We start from the raw sequence: 15,820 nt of genomic DNA on the forward strand, positions 1-15,820 counted from the left end.
ATCATGTCTGGCTGGTGTCGGACCTTTCTTTTTTTTTTAAATTTTTTTTCAACGTTTATTTATTTTTGGGACAGAGAGAGACAGAGCATGAACGGGGGATGGGCAGAGAGAGAGGGAGACACAGAATCGGAAACAGGTTCCAGGCTCCGAGCCATCAGCCCAGAGCCTGACGCGGGGCTCGAACTCACGGACCGCGAGATCGTGACCTGGCTGAAGTCGGACGCTTAACCGACTGCGCCACCCAGGCGCCCCAGTGTCGGACCTTTCTGAACAGTAATAAGATGCAGTGTGAATAGAGACTGGACTATCATTGAGAACCGTGTGACCCTGTCAGCAGGTGATGGCACCTGAGTGACAGTGTGACAGGGAACAGAAACAGGGTTACAACTAGCCACTCTGCCCTCCACGGTGACAAGCACTGTGCAGATTTCCACCCAGCCGGGCCTGGGGAGGCCTGCCAGACGGTATGCCGTGTGCTACCGATTTCTTTCAGCACTTCCTATTTTGCCATTCATAGCCTCTTGCTATTAAGTAGACAGAACAGCTCATATCCTGTGGACAGATGATAGATATGTCACATCTCTGAAAAATTGTTTGTCTCCCACAGGTGTATGGGCTTCCTTCTAAAGCCGGCAGGTCACATGACACTTTTCAACACTCTTCTGTACCAGCTTGGCATCCAGAATGTATCAAAAGGGAAATCTTTCACATGCAATTACAACAGAAAATAAAGGTGATGAAGTGCTGTGTACCAAGAAGGGATGAGATCAAAGGGTGGTAATGAAAACTGATTACAATAGAAGGGCAACTCCAACTCCAGAAGTTGTGAGGGACTGCTTAGAACTTGGTGCTGCTTGAGGGCACACACACTGGCACACCCCAGTGTACACAAGAAGCAACAGCTACAGAGAAAATCTCAGACACAGCTTCTCTTAATAACTTACTGGGGTTGACTGTAACCCAAGAGGAGTTATGGATGGTGTGTAATTGCATCAAAGCACTGCTAAGGCATCTTTTTCTCAGTAATACACACAACACGTGTTCCTTCTAGCACCACCCAATTAGTGGCACCACTTCAGGCCTCCAAATGTCTAGTTTACACACATGGAGGCTGGTTTTCCAATAGGATCTTCCAGACAGGACCCAAACACCCAAAGGCATATTGTTTTCGTCTTGAACTCTAGGAGGTCAAGGGAGAAAGCACAGCTTGTTGAAGTTTATGAGTAAGGTTGCTTACCTTTAGAGCCTTCACACTCCTCCAGTGTGCCCATCTTGGTGGCACCCTTTTTAATTGGAGAAGACTTTCTCTACCTACCAACCACATTTCCTAGCAGCAGCCATCAACTTGAAAGTCTACACCACATACACCACAGCATTTCAAATCCTAGAAAAGCGTTTGGCCAGGCCAATCTAGTGAAGGTTGTGGGTTTTATATTCAATCTCTTGCTTTGGAATATTACAGGAAAAGCCAACTATTTTCAATTAATTGTGGGTAAACCAGTCTGGTTTAAAAAAAAACCACCCTTTTAATTATAGATTACTTGAAAAGAAATATAATTACATTGATTTCTGTAATGGTAAATATAGTAATTCAAAGGGAGTTAACAAGGTTTTGTCAAATATCTTTCCAAGTTCTAGATTTAATGAAAAAATTAAGTAGAGTTTACCAATTGTAGTAAATAGATGCTCAACTATTTGAAAATTGCTTGTTTTTCTACATAGGTTTAAAATTCTTCCTCTTATTTCATACATTGCGTAGATTAGTAACCCTTTTCCCTCTTCTACAAATATGAAATAATTGAGTGCTCAATTTCAAAAGTAATAAGGCCTACATCAATGAGGATGGGAAGGTAAGGAAAGGAAATCAAGATTTGGTGAACGTATGCTGTGTAATTTAACTTGGTCTTCACATAAACCATTTGATGTAGGTGATGTGACCATTTTTCAGATGAGGAAACCGCAATGCAGTAAGCCGGTCAGATGGTGATAGACCTGGTGTTGGGTGGATTCCTGTTTTATCTAGCCCGCAAATTGGCATTCTGCGACCTTCACTTTTGCACACTCCTTAACCCACTTTGGCTGTTTGTCACACTCTGTCCATCTCTAACCAAAGGATGCTGGTCTAGTAGCAGCACCCAGATGCTTTTGAAAATGTTTTTTGTTACCATCTGTAATCGAGATTTCTGAATGAGAAAGGTCAGTTCACTCCCCAGAGAAACAGTATTGCAAAGTGAGTGGCCCTTGCAGCCGTTTTCATAGCCCTCAAGGGTTCTATATTGGAAATATAAGCAGACGTTCACTTGAATTTTCCATGGGTCTGAGTGAGCAATGTGCCTTGTAGACAACTTTGTGGTAACCTAAACTGACCATGGTGAGGACTACTTGATTACCTTTGAGTGGGTTGGGATATGTGGGGGTCAGAAAGGCTTCCTGGTATAGATTCTCACTCACATTGGTTGGGGTGGCCCTTAATTTTACAACAGTGTCCCCATTGTGTCCACAAACACAGTTTCCACATACATGTCCACAAACTATGTTCCACAACTATGTCCACAAACATAGTTTCCAGCTATAATTGGATAAACGAATCCTAGGGAATTTTCACCCATTAGCACTGAAGTGTGAGATAAGTCATTAGAATAGAGCCATGTTTTGGAGGTGGGTGGGAGTAGGCTCAGGAAAGATGAATTTCAAGAGGAGCTGTTAGCTGACAAGGGAGATTCCAGAGGATGCTAGAGAGTAGTGGGAAAAAATGGGTCCTATGAACTCAGGGCAAGAGTAGGGATAGGAGTGTAGTAAAGAAATGTTCCTTACTTGACAATTTTGCCTCAGGCCAGCTTTGCTTAGTAAACCTCATGGGATCATCTTGCTCACTTCAAAGGATATGGCCCACCAGAAGAACAAAACAATATTTCCCTCTGTGGCAACTTGGCATTGCAGCTGTCATCACAACTGTATCCAGAAAAAGCAGCTTATTCAAGTGGCAGCTTGTTCCTTGAGGCTTGTCTCATCTTTGAGAAATGCCCAGTGACACCTCTCAGAGGAAATCCCTCATTCCAGGACTCTGTGATATTTTCTGCAGGCAGCAAGCACTTTAGGAATATGTTCCTAGGCATAATGAGCCCTCAGATGGTGTTTGCTGGTGTCTGTTCACAAGAGAACCCAGACAGAGTTTTGTTGGAGACCAGACCAAGCTTCCCACATACAGCTCCAGGAGGCACTGAAGAATTTCTGGTTGTTTCATTAGACTTTTAAGAGCTGTTGATTGAGGACTTCATTGAAACCAGCTTTTATGTCTCCAACCTCTCCATTTCCTTTTCTGTTTAACTGAAAGACTGCTGTTTACTGTTGTAGAGCAGAGTGGGTGACTGATTAAAAAAAAATGTTTCTGTAACCTTGAAGATAATAGGGTGCCATCAAAGAGAAATGGATGGGGAAGTAGAGAGGACATTTCCCTGTTCTCTGTGTTCTCTAGAGCCTTAGACCCTGAAAGGGCCTTAGACCCTGAAGTAACTGGCCTAATTCTCAGAATGGAATTCTTCCTCAGAGAGGAAGCTAAAGACTATAGAAGTCCAATAGCTGGTCACTGAGTAATTCTATAACTGGAATACCTTGTTCACATCTGCAGAAGCTGGTTTACAAGGCAGGGACTCACTAGAGCAGGATGACTTCTTGATCAAGGGTTATATGTGGTCTTTCTGAAGAACCTGAGGTGTTTGGGCACCAAGAAGAAAATGCATCAAGAAGTCATAGAAACCATTTTCAAATACCTGAAGGACTGCGCCACTGAAATGTGAGATTTATTCTTTGTAATGGCTGATGGTCTGGCTAAGATTCATGAAGTATTCAGAGAACAAGTTTGACTCAATAGAAGGATGATATTGATCTGTCTTCAATAAGGGCCTGCAATACTTAGAAAGAGTAGTCTCCTGCCTTGGAGGATGGGACTGTCCAACCCAAAAATATGTTCAAAGGGGTTTCCATGCTGGGAATATTTTTTTTTCAAAGCTAAGTTTAATCAACAAGATTTCCATCAAATCCCGAGAGTCCCCATCAAATATAGAAGTGAATGGAATTAAAGCAGACCTTTCATGTATCTGTTTTTTGTAATGGCATATCATCTGCTGAACAGTTTATTATTCCAGGTCTACCATGGCCCTTGGGATCATTAGTCTTAGCTGTGGTAGGGCCCAGAGGGGGGGGTTGCTGTGAAAGGAGAGCCTACTTTGTGGATATTTTTAAGGCTAAAACTAGAGATGTGTTGATTTGTTCTCAGGTAAACCTGGTGATAGAAAACAAAAAGTGGGGGATAGTAGCAAGCATGGCTGGTGTATCTACTGTTAGTCTAAAGGTGGCAAATCATTCCCAGGTTTGAAAGACTCTTATGAGACCAGCAGAGACCAGGCCTCAGAGGGGGCCAAGGCCATGGGAAGGAATCTTTCAAAGAGACTGTTATAGTTAGCTTTGAGACTTAGGGCCATTAAGAAGTGTCCAAGGCACTGGAAGCCCTGAGCTGCAGAGTGGCCTGGCATGCCCTTTGTCTCTCTTCCTTACGTACTTGGATATCCTCTAAGGCCCAAATTCTGAGCTCTAACTTGTCAGGTCAACCATATCTTAAGTGAAATCTCTGGTGCTTGAATCTTTTTCTTCCAGAAATCTTTCTCTGGCCCCATCAACCTATACTGGAGTCTCTTGCCTCTGAATTCACTGGTGGAGGGTGCGTGAAAGGCTATGTGTCAGGACACTGTGAGGTCTCCAGGATAACCCTAACAAATTGGGTCTGTACATGGGCTGGGTCCTGTCTGACATTCTCTCTAGTTTCCATAAGAATGTCATTGTTAGCCCCTTTGAAGTATCTTACCCTTTGATTCTTCACTTTTCCCAGTCATGCTTCCTTCTAGGATGGAATCTGATCCCTGGCCCAGTGGAGGAAGTTGTTCCCAAGTTTAGGAGAACACTGTCTCTTCTCCCTTTTTTGTATACATTTCTTAAGGACTCACTAACATCTTCCAGGTTAGTGATGTACAAGTAAAAACCATGGGCTCATCCTCACTCAATCATTCAGTACATGCTCTAAGGGGACTGACTTTGTCTTTTGCTCTGTTTGTGCTTTGTCCTAATATCTCCATTGGCTTTCAGGTGTTTCACTCATCTTCAGTGTTTCCTAATTTCCTCCTGAAGGTATCAGCAGTGTTTACTTATTTGACCATCACGCACCCCAACTGAGTTGCTCACAAGAATGGGAAAACACTGATCTATCTCTGCACCACCCGGTAACTTGGGTGTGACTTGTCTTGTAAATCTGAACTGGAAGAGTGATCATATTTGGAGAAGCTATGAAATGCTTATCCTCAAAGAGTGTTTATGTTGAGGATAGGAGGAGAGTCTGTGTGCCCACAAGTACCAGGATCCAGGACCTGGGATCAGGCTAGAGGCCAGAGATAAGAACTCCTTCTAATCTTAAATGCAAATCAAAATAGTCAATAAATCAGGACAATTTATTGAGTGCCTACCATGTTTGAACAACAGGGGAGTGGGAATTTGTAGAAACAGATGAAGCCATCTTAACTGAAAACCTACCAGGTGCTTCTCATTTGTTGGAGACCTTTGGGACTAAGTTACGGTAGTGGTACCAGTTGTTGAGAAATTAAGAATCACAAAATCAGCTTCTTGTTTGGGACTGGGAAGCCTTTGTCATTTTTATTAGATTGCACTGCATCTTAGGATGGCAGAGATGAAACCTTAGCTTTCTGCACAGCATTTTTTATGCCCCTTGATGAAATGTGGAAGACACTTAACTTCTTGAAGCCCATTTTCTCATCTACAAAATGAGTCTATCAATACCTATCTCAGATTTACTCTGAAAAATAAATAAAACACTGTATGTTAAGTGCTTAGCACCCCATACACATCTGGTAGGCACCAATGAATTAACTGTGGCTAGACCATCATTGCTGGTAACCAGTGTGAAGAAGCTGAGAAACATATTGTTTGTGTTATAGCCTATCTTCTCTCATGGGAAGTCCTGATTTCAGGTTCTTTTATCTCTACCAAATTTTATAGTATTGAGCTAGTGCACTGTAAATAGGGTATTTGGAAAATGTCTGATGTGCCAGGAAAGAAAAGGACAAATCTCTCTAAGAGAGCTATGGGAACTTTTGTGTTAATTAAAGCAGCAAGGAACTGTGGGAGGAAGACAGAGTTAAGAGTGTGCTTCATACAATCTCAAGGGTGAAGACTGGGTACAAGAAACTGGAAGAGAAGGTGGTCCCAGAAGAGAATGCTGATCAGCATCAAGCTTAGCCAAAGTTGAACTTGAGAGAAGGACAAGCCAATTATAAAATAGATCAACTGGGGCAGTGAGGTACCATTTTCCTTCTAGTCAGACACAGGAACCCATGGCCTAGATTCTGGGTGGATTTAAAGGGAGCAGAGTATAGCGTGGATCCAAAATAGGACAGTCTGCCCATCTCTGAGCAGAAATCCTCTCATTTTTCTTGTGGATGCTTTCAATTTAGGTAGATAGTCCCTTAACTTTCTTCACAAAGCAAACTTGTCATCACTCCAGCCGTGTGCTTTGCATATACATTAGTACTCAAATAGCACTAATTCTTTGAAAATATAGAAACTGTTATTGTGATAGCAATTTGCTCCTAAGGAGCAAAGGCCATGGCAGGCTGTCATTATCTAGATTTTTTTCTATGATCCCCTCATCAAAAATAATAATAATATTTCGAATGGATTGCAATGTGGTTAATGAGATATTTACAGTGAAGATTATCAGAAGTGGAGAGGCCTAGACATTTATACTAGTTGACTGGAAAGATTAACCCAAGGCACTTTGACCCACCTTTTGAGAGAAAAAGACCTCCCTAAATTTCAAAGAAAAAAAAAAAAGCTTGCATTAGCTTGCATTCAGATTGCATTTTTAAAGTCAGAAAACTGAAATTAGCCTTATACACAGGACCCAGGTCACTGCTGGGAAGAGTGAGGTAGGACATATATTTATAAATGCCCATGATGGCTCTAAATGGACAAAGATTTATATGAGTGCAGAAGCAGATCTAAATATGCTACATTTATGGATTTTTTTATTTGAATAAAGAATCAAATTTACATTTTTAAAAAAAATTTTTTTTTCAACGTTTTTTATTTTTGGGACAGAGAGAGACAGAGCATGAACGGGGGAGGGGCAGAGAGAGAGGGAGACACAGAATCGGAAACAGGCTCCAGGCTCTGAGCCATCAGCCCAGAGCCTGACGCAGGGCTCGAACTCACGGACTGCGAGATCGTGACCTGGCTGAAGTCGGACGCTTAACCGACTGCACCACCCAGGCGCCCCTCAAATTACATTTTTAAATATTGAGTCAACTGTCCTTAGAACTGAAGCACTAGGTTTGCTTCTTTGGTCCCATGAACAGAAGTTGAAGCGATAAATGACCAATTCTACTCAACAAGAGAGGAGAGAATGATTAGACACAGCAGCTCTTTTGTTAGAACAAAATGACATCTCCTGCCTGTCTTGTAGTTTTCACAGAAGTATTTAGAAAGTGTGGGAAAATGGGGTAGAAAAGTAAGGTTCTGTGAGGAGTTGTGGAAGAACAGTATATAAGTGCTGGAGAGTGGGTCTGGGTATGGAGCTCACACTGTTCAACTCCTAAATATGCTCCAATGGCCAGTTCTCAAGTAAATGCATTGCAGTTTTCAAGATATCAACCTGTTTCTTCCCTTAATGTTCCCACTAGGTACTTCCTTTTTAGCTCCCAGTTATGTGTACTAATGACCCAAACAATAAAGAGTTAATGATGGATGGTGCTCATTTAATTGGCTGAAATTGAATGATGTGCACTTTCTGAATCCCGTTAATTATTGGATCTAATCTACATATTGGCAACTTGTCATAAGAGTCGGGTTGTGAATGCTGAATCAAAACTTTCGAGGGCTTGGCAGTAGTAAAATGGCAATGTGTTAAATGCTCTCTTAGGAGATTAGAAAGGAACTTTTGTGTAAGTGTAATACAGCCATGGTAAGATAATGGATTAAATAGCTTTCTTTAAGATATTGGCTTTGTATATCTTGTATATTCAAAAAATAGCCTTTGTGATACTAATGTGACTCTTTAGGCACACACAAAATAGACAATGGTCAATGATAAGTTACTGTGTTAGTATGTGGGAAAGTTTGCAACCTATTCTGTGCAACCAAAAAACAGCCTGCTCTTGGGTTTCCTACTGAAATTCACAAGGCTTCATGGCTAAACTTCCACTAGGGTTAGGACTCCTAAGATTTAGGCAAAATTGAGGAAGCTACTAAAATTTGTCTCGTAAAATGTGACTCATGGTACTTTGTGTTTTACTCAAAGGGATTCTAAGGACCAGACAAAATGGTGGTTTGAAAATATTTTGTATACTACAAAACCATGCACAGTTATTGTTGTTTTGACTATAAAGAGCTCTCCTGGTTGTAAGAAAATGTTTTCTCTCATCTTCCCCTGCCTTCTCTGAGTCATAGGGTATACCTATCAATTCTTAGCATATTTATCCCAGGGATATGTGAAAATCTAATTGTCCTTTTGTCCTTCTGTTGGGGACCCAGGCTGGATGACAGGCACATTGTTATCCAGGCATCCTTTAGATGTTTCAAAGTGAGTCTGGTAAGAACCAAAGCTATGTTTCCAATTAATTTTTTAAGTACACAATTTTCTCAGAGTACATTAAAAGAGTTCAACAATAAAGTATGGCTTGCTGCTGTTCAACTGCCAGAAAATTTGGATCTCTTTGGGTTTCACTAATATCAAAAGCTTCTGTTTAATATGACTTTGTATTAAAGTGGGCCTTACTGTCAACTTAGAAAAACCTCTTGTTTAATCTCAAGTTTTGTGTAGATTTTATTAATCCAATGTGCATCTGTTAAAAATAACTCCAGATAATGTAACGTGTGATTAAATGGAACTTCTTAATACAGCCATTAGCTGGTGGGATTTTTTTTTTTTTTCCATTTACGCATTCCAAACAGAGCCTGATAAGATGGCACTACCATTTAGCCTGAGGTGTGGAATGTTAATCGTGGGATCTCAGACAGTGTGTTTATTTTTTATTTATTTCCTGAATGTGCCACTCAGAGCAGTGTGCCAGATAGGGGTCCTGGAAGGCAAAGGTTCTCTGTTTAGCCTTGGAGCCTCAAGAAGCTGGCAGATTAGCCCCTGCCCCAAGGGCAACACCAGTGTGGTGGAAAAAGGCAGAGGAGTAACATTAAGCCGGAGCTGACGTACATTTTTGTTCTGTCAAGAGTTGCCTTTCCCTTCAGGGCTGTGTAAGGAACATGTCGAATGAGGACAGAGCAGTGAACAAGACAGGCATGGTCCCTGCTATCATAGCCCTTGCTTTCTCGCTTCTATGTGGCCACTAGTTAAGGATGCTGTCTGTCGTGGTTTTATGGTTTGATCTCCACTCTATTGAGTTTCAGCTCACTGAATGGTGTTTATGCCCTGTTGACCACCATTTGGCTTTTAAAATCATTCTTTAATGGCATTTCTGCTGTTTATATATTAGTTTTAATTCCTTGAAGTAAGGGATTTTGATTCCATTTGATTCAATGCTTATTTGCTAATTACCGATCATGTTTAAGACTCTGCATTTTCACTGTTCTTCCATTAGGCATAAAGTAGCCCTTCTTTTAAGCCTGGCCCGTCCAGAGTCATGAAGGAAGGTGGGGCAGGAAAGTGCTCTACATGATGGTGCCACATCTGAAAGGTCACTGTCTATGTCATAGAGATACATGGTATACATTCTAATGTACAAATGTACATTTAAAATGATCCCCAGGCACATGTCTGGTGTTCTAATAAAAGCATTGTATATTAAATATAGCAAGAAAATTTCCTCACATATCAAATGAGTCCTGTCAGAGATACCTTTTTTGGGAATAAAAAAAATTTTTTTAATGTTTATTTATTTTTGAGAGTGTTTGAGACAGAGCATGACGTAAGAAGTGGCAGAGAGAGACAGAGGCAGAATCTGAAACAGGCTCCAGGCTCAGAGGTGTCAGCACAGAGCCTGACATGGGGCTCAGACCCATGAACCATGAGATTATGACCTGAGCCAAAGTCAGACACTCAACCAACTGAGCCACCAAGGCCCCAGAGATACCTTTTTTAAATTCACCTAAAAACACTTTATAATCCAGTGTGCCTAGTGCTTGCTCCTTTCCTCATCATGTAAGGGACCAGAACAATTCCTCTGATTAATTAGGGCAGTGGAAGAAACGGGACTAGACTCAGAGTGGATTTAATTTCTAACTATGCAAGTCAACCAGCTGTGGAGCATCAAGCACATCCCATAACCATTTTGAGCTTCAATTTCCTCATCAGTAAAATGGGGATTATCCCCATACCTTATGGAGTTATTAAGATCAAATAAAGTAATTCTGGGAATATGCCTTGTTCTCTGTGCTTGGGTTCAGTTAATGTTATTTCAGTCTGGCGGCTGGGATGGGGACATGGGTAAAGAAGGAAAGTGGGGTGTGAACCTGCCAGACTTAGGGGAGGCAGATTTTAATTCTGTGTCCTCTGGGTGACTGTGAGGTGAGGTCAGGAGACCATTTTGTCCTGGGAAGGACAATCACTGAAGTCTTGAACCTCCCTTCATTTTTAGCAGCCCAGAGAAGGGCATTCAATTTTCCTTGTTTCTGTCTTGGGGATTACAATCTACATTTGCAAGAAAATGAGGGTGTCATTTTCCTAGTTTCCAGGCACCTAGGGTGATTCATTGTAGCATTGGAAGTAGTTAATGGCAATTGAGGTAGCAGCAGTTTGGGGCAGCAAGCAGGACCCTGCCAGAGATCCTGGGTAACTCTCAGGTGTTATTACAACCTGTCTGGCTTTCTGTTGTGCTCCCTGGTTTTTCCATCAAGTTATCTGCCAGTCTCCTGCTCTCATTTCCTGGGCAGAGATTCAGAGGTCAGCCGGAAACCCCTTTGCATTGCTACAGAGGGGCTGCTGCATTGATTCTTGTATTTGGTTTTGATCACAGATTGAAATTAGATTGCTTCCTCTCCTGGCTTGGCTTATGATAGCACTGTGTAGTTTAAGAAAATTTATTTACTGTGCGTTTTGTTTCATGAAAAGCCTGGTAATTTGTTTCTGTCCTCTACTCAAAGAAAATAGGTCAAGGACTGGCCAGCATCCAGGGGTAATGAGGTGTTGGTGAGAAAAACACCACCAGAGAAATGGATCTTTATTAAACCCTTCCTGTGGTGATGGTGGCAATATTGCAGCACTCTAGGTGATGGGTCTCTATTTCCTTATGGCTTGACTGGAATTGGCTGATTCCCTCTCGAGGGGCCCCTGCATCCCAGATGGTGGACTATGTCTAAGTTTGGCAACCCACATTCACCTGATGGAATAACACTTTCAAAGTGTGCGTGCAACTGAGAAGATGGAGGGGACTTAGCACTCAGTTGTGAGCCATGTGTAGATGTGTGTATTCATTTTCAAGTTGTCTTCAAGCTCCTCTGGGGAGGATGAGTGGATGGGGGAGTATGCTTTATCTGTATTTATAGGGAGCTTCCTGAGGCTCCAAGGCCAGAATCCTGTGACTGAAGCTTGTTACAAAGAATAAAGAAAGAAAAGGTGTTCGAGCCCAAGAGGGCAAGGATGGTTACCAAACTTTCTCAGTTCATGGTGTCCTTTGTGTCTCAATTATCTTCCGTGATATTTCTAAGCATGCGTACACAGAGTTCTGTTTATTAACTGGTTAGGTACATTCAAATTAGTATTTATGTCCTAACACTTAGTGGTCATTTAGAAAAAAATACACATACTTTGGAAGAAAATATATTGATTCTTAATAAATTGGCACAATTACTGCCAATGCAATATGTGCACCTGTTGGGTAGTGCACAGCTTCTCATATCTTGGAATCAGATTGGACACCACTACCCTCATCTGCCATTTCACACTGATTTTGTATAGTCCTTGCCTTTTATCACAGCGGCCACTGAAAGTTTCACAAAAACATGAGTTAATCAAAAGCAAGGCATCATGACTGAACAGTGAGACTGAGAGCTACCTCAAGCTAGTAGTTTGTGGGGTGTTTGACAGCTGTTGAATATTGCTTTGCTTTCCTCCAAACTTCAAACTTTTAAAAGATTCATTTTAAATGGAAATTAATTTACATTCATTTTAATTTAAGTATCCCACAGTGCTTCTCTGAGTATACTGCAGTGATGTGGGGGGCCTCAGCACATAGTTTGGGAGCCAGGGCCTTAGGCACAAGATGCTCTCAGCTAACTCGTAACTGGGAGTGAGCCAGAATTAGGACTTGTTTCGTCGGCTGTCATTATGAGCACCTCAAATCTCACCTTGGACCCACTGCTAAAGGAAGGTGTCTGAACTTCACTTTGCAGACACTGCATTGGGTTTGATGATTCCAGAGGTGACGTGAACCCCGGCTATTCATCACAACTAATAACACTGTATGGAGCTCCTTCTCAGCAGCCAGTTCCAATAGGCTCCGTGGGGCTTTCCTCTTTTAACGGCATAACTTCACCCTCAAGGAGAATGCAATCTTGTTAAGACTCTCATGAGCTCAAGGTGGATATAGATTCTAGATTCAAAAGCTTGCAATTCGTATTTGACATTTTGCAGGATAATGTTTTTCTTTCCTTGACACAAATTGGGGGAATCAAAATGATTTAAATATTTATTGAATTTAATTAAGGAATGAAATTAAAAAAAATTTTTTTTTCCAATCTCCACTTAAGAGTGTCATGCTCTACTGACTGAGCTAGCCGGTTCAATTCCACTTAGATCTTACTGAAACAGCACCATTTTCAAACCCAGCAAAAACATGCTACAAGTACAGACAAGGATTTCTATGCAAATTGGCAGCAGAATCCCTAAATGCAGATTCTCTGTTCTGAACTGTTAGGGACCAAATGAGGGTCGTTTAAATGGAAAAAGTCCACTTTGCATCCAGTGGAATGAAATTCGCTTTCCACATTTACATTTGTGATGATGTCAGTAAATCTTCATGTTAAAATTTGGTTGCCAGTGACTAGACATCTTCCTGTGGAGGCCTAGGGCCTGCACATATTCTGTCAAGTTTATTATCCAAGGAAGAGGCTCCTTTCAGCCCCAAATGGGTGTGTGGTAGCAGGTGGGAACTGCCATTGAAGAGTTGAGAGACCCTAAATCTCTTTTCATCAGATCTGAATGTTGGTGGCAATATAGAAACGCATTGAAGTGTTTCTAACAAAGCTGCCCTCCCTGCCTGGCATTCATAGAGGGAAAGAGGGTATTTTGCACCATGACAACAGGTGACCTCTATTTGGAATTGTCAACAAACATTAATAGGCCTTCTAAAACACATATGCTGTAATGTAAGAGACTCGCTGCCTGAAGGGAAGGCCGGGTATTCAGCAGCACTAAGGCAGCTCTTACAGGATGTCAGCAGACGTGGTTAATTGGTAATGATTAGGGCTGTCTGAAAGCCGATTCCCTGAGTTTGGTGAACACATAATTGTTGTATGTAACCCAGAGCGGCTCTGCTCTTTCATCTATATGAAGAGATCAGAAAAGAGAGATTTACGGCTTAGGTTGCCCCAAGCACACATAGCAGGCTTAATTTTCCTTTCCAAGGGAATTTGAAGACTGCTGTTGTGACTAGTTCTCTGTGGCTTATATGGCATGTTGAGGTCACCTGCAAGTTTTTGTTAAATGATTGATTGACTGAAATTAATGATTCTGTCAGAGCTGTAATGGAGGTAAGATGGAGGAGACTGATAAATACAAAAGCTAAAGCAATTCTTATAAATGCACTTATGTCTCTTTCTATTTAAATAAATCAGACAGAATACATATATCCTGGATGGTGTTGGGTGTCCCCTCCCCATTTTCCTCTCTAGCCCTAAGCTGTTTTCTTTTGAAATCTGAAGCTTTGAAATGAGTGGCCATTTATTCAACTCCAACTGTAGGATATTTGAACCCTTTGTCACTTCATTCCTTCTAACCTTTCCCCAAACACCTCAGCCCCTGATAAGGGGCTGATTCCAGTGACTGCCTTAGATTAAATCAACTGAACTCAGCAAGTTGTATTTGAGCTAATGGCTAAGCAACTTGGGGAATGTGGCTGGTGAGTTGGGGAGTGGGTGGAGGGCAGGTGTTTGCTTCTAAATGTCAGATTTCGGAGGCGTGGAAACCACCCTGTAAGGTCCTTTTAGGAAGGCAGTGAAAGCAGCTGTTTAGTGACAGACTGATTTAGGGTTGGGTTCTTAAATCCCATGAAGGGAATCCAGGGGCCAGTTGAGAAAATACCAAAATGACTCTTTTGATTACCTTTCAAAGGGCAAGAGATTTTTTTTTTTTATAGGCGATTTATCCAACTTACTTCTAAGTCACAAAAGCTAACAAGAGCCATCTCCCACATGGGTCCAGAGCAGCACATGGGTTATAGGACCTCTTCCTGAAGTGGCACGAGGTTCAAAACTAGGAAGAACATATTGGAAGCAAATTGGCCAAGGTAATGGAGGTACTGTGCACTCCAAGTATTTATCTCATATTTTGTGCCCTTTGGCAAAAATAGGTATGGATTGGGACTGTCTAGTCCTATACATAAGAAAGGCCCGCAGGAATTATGTTGATGTCCTTGCCAGAGCCATAACCAATACCCACAATATTAGAACTGGGAGCTACCCAGCAGTTACTTGTTTCATTGATTTGTGGATTCTAGTGTGTCCTTTTAGAATCATCTGGGATACTTGTTAAATATTCACATTTCTAGGAACTGCTTCCAACCGTTTTATCTAGATATGTCACAGAACTTAAGGAATCTTCACTTTTTTTAAAACAAATTCCAAGGTGACCTTGCAGTTTGTCCCCAGCTTCCAATTCCCTTGTTTAACAAGTGATAAGACCAAAGGCCAAAAGGAGAAACTAAAACTATTCCATTTGATAGGAATAGCTCTCTGAATGGCCTATGACTGACTAGTCTACAGGCAAATTGTATATGGAAATCCTTGGGTTTGAGTAATTTTGGTCATCTTAATCCATGGCTATTTCAGTACCAATCATCTTAAGGTGTGGTAGCTATCGAATGCGTGGCCTCCCAAGTATCTTACAAATGATTCAAATAGGTGAGGTCTGGAAAACTGCTATTTCTTGATAATAGTTAAAACTCCATTGTCTGCATATAATTGAAGCAACAAAGCAATATTTATATAAACTGTCATAAATTAAGGCATTCTGTTGTGGATGGAAATTTTAAATATTTTCCCCCAAAATTTCTAAAAAGGCTAGGACTGACTTGGAATTCTTTATACTCATTCCTGCTGGGAGATAAGAAATGGTGTCCCCTCACTAGTTTATAAACCCATGATTTAATTAAGTGGAGCTCAAACTTGCAGTGCTCCAAACACAATGTTTGTGGGCTTACATTTAAGGCCTGAATGAATATGAATATATGTATATATATATATATATATATATACATACATATATATATATGTAATCATTTTATGAACTTGTGACCCTTGGTGCCTGTAACCTATCTAAGAGCAAATTAAGGAATTTATAAAAAGAAATTTATTAAAGTAGCCTTCTCTTTTTAAATCTGTGTACTTCTATAAATGCCCTTTAAAGTGTTTTGGAAAGTGGTCATTGCTGAACTAGGGCTAAGTTGCATAAATATTTGGTAATAGATATGAGCGTGTTTCTTGAAGTTGTACATATGTCAGAGTTTCCATAGCTGCTCCTATAAAGCAAAGCCTATTAGCAGTGTGGTGAAAGACAAAGGGACAGTGAGCCTAGATAGATACACATACT

The 15,820-nt window shown here is 41.1% G+C and overlaps 1 protein-coding gene across 11 annotated transcripts in view; it reads left to right on the forward strand.

Annotated features, from left to right (window-relative positions):
- The window catches only part of LRMDA (leucine rich melanocyte differentiation associated), a 1,041,237-nt gene that overhangs the window by 715,178 nt on the left and 310,239 nt on the right, over window positions 1-15,820 (forward strand). The window lies entirely within an intron of this gene.

This window comes from Felis catus, chromosome D2 (genome assembly GCF_018350175.1).
Source record: "Felis catus isolate Fca126 chromosome D2, F.catus_Fca126_mat1.0, whole genome shotgun sequence".
Taxonomy (NCBI): domain Eukaryota; kingdom Metazoa; phylum Chordata; class Mammalia; order Carnivora; family Felidae; genus Felis; species Felis catus.